The 6,000-nt window shown below is 45.5% G+C and overlaps 1 protein-coding gene across 2 annotated transcripts in view; it reads left to right on the top strand.

Moving 5' to 3' along the window:
• The first annotated feature begins 2,635 nt into the window (after positions 1-2,635).
• TMEM150C (transmembrane protein 150C) overlaps positions 2,636-6,000 on the top strand; it is a 64,899-nt gene continuing 61,534 nt past the window's right edge. The window contains exon 1 of one of the 2 annotated variants that reach the window (XM_039845577.1): positions 2,636-2,915. The gene's annotated coding sequence lies outside the window, so the exon portion shown is untranslated. Of the gene's footprint in view, positions 2,916-2,999; positions 3,147-6,000 lie in introns of those variants that run through there. The other variant, XM_039845576.1, reaches the window with a different exon arrangement.

Below are 6,000 nucleotides of genomic sequence, written 5' to 3'. Positions count from 1 at the left end.
TAAGGTGAGAGAAAAGCCTTCTTTGTCATTCCCTCCTCCCTTGGGGGCGGGGGAAGGGTGCAGAGGAGGGACCTCTTAGAACACCTACAAGTCCTCTACAGAAACCATTCTCTAATCCACAGCAGTCTCCTCAACCTCCACTTCAACCCTCTTATACTTTCAAGGTAAGTGAAAAGTTTAGAGAACACTTTTTTGTAAGTCCTTTATGGTGTCCTTGCACCTTGCTTGGAATGTAAGAATGGTAGACAACTATTAAGTAGAGCCTCTGATGACATGGAAATAAAATAATAGCTCACATTTAATATCCCGTTACTAAATGTATTCTTGTTCTCTTTCCAATTACTCCTATAAGGTTTTCTTTAATAAGTAAAAATCAAATGTCATTTCACAGAACTTTGTATGGTTTTGTTGTTTATCAGAGAAGACTTGAATTATTGGTGGTTGGAGAAGGGTTGGCAACTACTTCTTATACAGAGATTTTTATTGTAATGAGATTCATTGCAATTTGACCAGCGGCAGGGACTCCCAGAATCCTGAAAGGGTTATTTGAGTGGTGCTTCTCAAGTCTGTTTTTCCAACTGAATAAAGTGATTTGAATCATAAACAACAACAAATTGACTGCCTAGGAGAAAGAAAATGAGCATGAATATAGAATTTCTTTGTAATTCTAAATGGTCTATAGCTGTTTTGGTTAGGTAACAAGTTCACTTATATCAGGAAACCTATCGCCCCTACTCAGATGGGTGGACGCCTGTGCTATTCACCAGAGTTAGGTCAGCACAGTTGGTAGAGCAACATGGTTGTCAAAATCCTAGTGCCTCATTGGGGTCCTGTGGAATGATTATATCCCTATATAGTGTATTGCTTTCCATCCTACCCCAGAAAATTTATGCCTAGCATCTATCTCCAGGCCTTAAACCCTGTTTGTTCGATAGTTGGCCCTTTCCTCAAAGCCTGAAGCATTTTGAAACACTATCACCAGATCATTTAAGAATACAGGATGACTCTTTATATACGTTTTTTAAAAAGACAACCAGAGCTAGGATAGTATTTCAATTTTACACCCAAACATGATTTAAACTAGCTAAGGTCATACTGACTACATGGTGAACAAATTTTAATGGGTGAAATACTAAGACCAATAAAAGAAAAACAAAAGCACAGTTGAATTTATGTTTTGTTTGTCTTAAGTTCTCTTGAAACTTCACGAGAACTCTAATGACATTAACAGAATCTCTGTATAGCAACCAACTGTCCTTCATTTTAATATAATATTTTAGCTGTCAATATCACTGTCAAGAATGTGATTTAGTTCACTCTTTGGGTTTCTTTGGATAGACATTTTGGAGGTGAAAGTGGCAGTGATTTAGTGCTGCTGACAAATGACACTGAGCTTGCTATCCTCACAAATTCAACTTGGCTTCTTAAGCCAAAGTGAGCCTAGCTCTAAGTGAAAATGAAAATGTTCAAATAAATTAAACATCCTGCAAAGATTCTCAGCCCTTCCATAGAGAAAAGGAGAAGTAAGGGCATTTTACAGATCAGGGAATCTTTTCCCCAAAGAGTCTTAGTCATGGGCATGTCAGAATCACCTGTGGCTCTTGGTAAAAAAATACCCAGGTACTGGCCCCCACCTCTCCCCTCACCCCCCACTCTAGGTTCTGACTCAGGTACTGGCCCCACCTCTCCCCTCGCCCTCCACTCTAGGTTCTGACCAGGCACTTGTATTGTTTTAAAGCCCTCACTGGTGATTCTGATGTGCAGACAGTTGAGAGGGACCACTAATTGGATGGATCTAGAAGTTTTAAAAGAATGGATTGGAAGAAGGCCCAGCTGGAGGGCTTCTTCAGTCAGTGCATAGAGAAATTAATGGCATAGAGGAGATGAGGAGTGGTGTGGGTGGGAGGGCGTCACATCAGAGCTGTGTTCATTCATGGACAGGCCCTAAGCAATTCTTAACTTAGAGAAAAATCACAGATCACTTTGAGTCTGATGGAAGCTATAGTTACTCTTCTCAGAAAAATACACATAGGCTAACCCTCAAAAAATTTAGGGGATTCTAGGTTAGAATTAAGTTTTCATTTTTGCTTTTTTAACTGGATGGATAACAGTCCCTTTGTTAAGGTGAGGAAAACGGAAGAGGTCAGATCCCTAGCCTCAAGAAGCTCACAGTCTAGTAACCAGGAAAAAACAGTAACAACAAATTAATATTATACATAAGTGACAGTAATCACTAGAGTTATCAGGGAAGGGAGAGTTCTGGAATGTTAAATTGGAGAAATTGAAACGTGTGCTTTGAGAGGCAACAGTTTAATAGAAACGGGTACGGAGGTCCCCCGACCTCCCAAAGAATGAAGGTCAGCCTAAGACAGGTTGATAAAGGAAGACCCCCTAAGGCTATGGTGAGCGTGTGATAAAAATGGCCCCTATCCATCCAGTCGCTGCTAGAGGTCATTGACAGGGTGCCACTGGTAGGTTGGGGTCTGGGGTGGGGGAAGCCATTAAAATGCTGATGAATACAGTTTTGTAACAGACCCTTAGGAGACATTGGGAGGAAGAAAGCAAGCTGGCGTTGGGAGGGCGGCCTTGGAGTCCGCTATTTATTGCCAGGGTCAGAAGTTGGCCTTGTGTTTGTTCTTTACGATGAAAGAAAACCGCGGGAGATCGCTGAGTGGCGAGAACTACATTCAGCCAATGGGCATGAAAATGAATTTTAGCTGTTATGTGCAAAAATCCTAGGTGTGTGAACAGAAGGGAGCCGGCCAGAAGGTTACAACAGGTCAGGAATAAATAACCACCAGGCGGAGGATCCGATTCCGTCCTTCCTTTTGCGGGGTGAGGAGCGCCAGGCAATCGCATCCACAAAGGCTTTGGAAAGAAGTGGTTCGACCGTCCACACTCGGCTCCAGCCCCAGGTAACTATGCGGGGCCCCGAGGGGTGGTAGAAAGAAGCCGAGACCCGGGGAGAGCAGCGCTCGCTGGGTGGCCTCGCAGCAGGGACCCCAGAATAAGTCGGGGGCGGGCCGCGGCGGGCGGGCAGATCCCACCCCTTCCTGAAAGAAGCTCCCTCCTCGCGGAGACCGCCGCCGCCGCCGCCGCAGGTCACGGCCCCGCTAGGCGACCACGGCCCCGCCGCACCGGAGCAGGTAGGCGCAGCGCTGGCGGCGCCCCCGCCTCCGCCCGGGCCCGCCGCGCAGCCAGGGGGCGTCGGGCCAGGCTCCGCGCCCCGCCCGGCGGCGGAGAGCGAGGCGGCGCGCGCCGCAGCGGGGCGCGGCGGCGGGGGCTTCCCGGCCGCGGGGCCCTGCTCCGCTCGGGGCTCTGCTCGGCTCCGGCCCCTGCTCGGCTCCGGCTCCTTCCCCCGAGCGCCCCGGGCGCTGGGCTGCCCGCCCCGAGCGTGGCGCGGGTGCGGGGCAGCGTCCGGGGTCCCTGCCCGCGCTCCGCGGCTCCCGGAGCGCCGAGGCGGCCGCCCCAGTCCCCGCCGCCGCCGCCGCCGCCGCCGCCGCAGTGCTGGCCGCCGAGCCCCTGCGCCGCCCGCCGGCTGCGGAGTCGGTCCCGTCCTTTGACAGGTGTCCCCACCCGCCTCCCTAGCCGGACACCCCAGGCCTTTTGTTGTCGGGTGGACTCTGGTCGGAAGCGACCCCAAGTTTGGCCTCCTAGTGTCACTGCCATTCGCCGTTCACTTTACCGTAGGTCGAGTCAGGCTGGCTGGGGGAGCAGGGGATGGGGAGGGAGGCACCAACTTGCCTTGCCCTGTGCGCTGCCCTCCACTCTAAATGCACAGTCTTGCTTTCCTTTCCTGAGCACACACTGGGGAGGAAATGGGATTTTCTTGTTCTTTGGGGAGGCGGCGGTGGTGTGTTACCGAGGCTGTTTTTGGTCATCCGTTACAATAAAAAAGTGATTAGCTTGGGTTATGGAAAGAACTCCTGTTTAGTGATTTTCTCCTCCTTAAATCAATCGAGAATGAGAGGGTTTTTCCGTTTTAAATTCATATTTCTTTTCTCTCTACTCATCCCTCACCTCCGTCCACCTCTACCTCCACTGCACTTTTTTATATTCCAAACACTTCATTGATTTCCTTTCTTTTCCTTCCTTCCTTCCTTTCTTTCTTCCTTCCTTCCTCCCTCCCTTCCTTCTTCCTCTCTCCCTCCCTTCCTTCCTCTCTCCCTCCCTTCCTCCTTCCTTCCTTCCTGCCTTCTTTCCTTCCTTCCTTCTTTCTTCATCAGGTTTATTCCGTCTTTCACAGTTGAGCCAAGATTGTGACTATGAATGTAAGAACACAGCCTAGTTAGGATGGAAACGCCTCTCCTTGAATGAACACATTCCCACTTCCTACATTAAAGGTCTTGTTAGAAAACCAAGTAGACTAATGATGTATATTGAAAAAACACACACAGCTCTTGGATGTATTACAATAACAAAGCCCAAACAATAATGTTAGTTTCTCCTTCTTCATTTCTCTGCTTGAATCAAAGACAGATTTTTAATAATGCTGGGCTGTAATGCCATTCTGGGCTGCAGTTCATCGAAACCATAGGCGAATGTGGATGTATAAACTCCATGGTAGCGGTTAATAAGTTGACCTACTTAAAGTTTTCAAAGAAAAATTGTTAGGCTCGTATATGTGATGTTTACAGATCAAAGAATCTTACAGTCTCAGCTCTCATGCATTAAATCCCAAACTTTTTCTTCTGTATGTCCTAAAGATACCATGTTTCCAAGATTGACTATAGCTGTCATCTCTTAATGAACTAGAAATGTGAGTTTAATCTTCAAGGCATAAGCTTAGGAATTTTAACAGCATATCCTTTATTTATGCATTATTCAATAAATGTTTCGCAAGCTCCCCAATTTGGAAGCTCAGAAACCGGACAAGGGATGAACAAGTTTTGCTAACAATAATAACTAGATGGCAGATGTTTTGACATTGAGCAAACAAAGAGTACTTGGAAAATGCAATCTGTTTGGATTATTTAAATGAACATTAAAGTGCCTTTATAACAATAGCTTAATTCATGTATTTCACATCAATTGCCTTTTACAGGTTTCCTTGCAGAGATTTGCTCTGTATAATAATTTTTTTTTTTTTGCATGAACACAATAATGCCTTATGTTTAGGCTTTGTTATAGAACTACCACAATCATGGTTACAACTACCTTGCAGATTTTTTTGTTTGTTTGTTTGTTTGTTTTTTGTGCTCACTTTACTTGCTTTGTGATCACTTTGCTTTACACTCTTGTCTGCCCTCCTGCTTTGTTTCCCTTGTGACCTAGACATACCACTACAGTACAGTGGCCAGATTAGCTGGACACCTGGAATCATGACAGAGGGAAAGCTAGCTGGCTCCAGCAATCTTAGTCACTTGGTTTCACTATAATCTGGCCACAAGGGATTAGTTCAGTAACCAATTAAGCAAGACAGACACAGACAGGATAACGTATTCCCTCTTAGTCTTCCCCTTCAGAAGGATCAGAATTCACACTACAGTGGCGATTAGGTTCTGTGACACTCAAATGAGATATGTGCTGAAGTTCTCAAAATGTGATACAAAGACCAGGTGTTACTGAATCTAAGTTCATGAAAAGGCTAGGAACAGACCCAGGCATATAATAAATATTTTCCTTATCCTAATGGTAACAACAGAATTGGGTCCCTACTTCAACCATAAACTTTTATTCCTGGAGCTGATGGTACCATGTATATTTATGTTTTTTGATAAATTGCTCTAAGCACTTTCAAACTAGCTCATAAGTTAGTGCAACTTTAACAAGTTATTGTGATCACCAAATATCATTTCCTGGTATATTTGGATTTAGAAAGACAGCTTGTCGCAGTAGAAAGTCAATGCAAAGAGATTTTAGACAGGCCAGATGGAAGGATATTTTGAGATAATAATGGAATCTTTGGCACTAGTCTTTAAATTCAACCCCACAGTATTCTAAGTCAAGCCAGCTCTACTGAGTAGGATTTGGAACTCATTTACCAAATGAGAAATAAAC

This window comes from Pteropus medius, unplaced genomic scaffold (genome assembly GCF_902729225.1).
Source record: "Pteropus medius unplaced genomic scaffold, Ma_sr-lr_union100, whole genome shotgun sequence".
Classification (NCBI taxonomy): domain Eukaryota; kingdom Metazoa; phylum Chordata; class Mammalia; order Chiroptera; family Pteropodidae; genus Pteropus; species Pteropus medius.
This window is presented reverse-complemented; position numbering and strand designations above follow the sequence as displayed.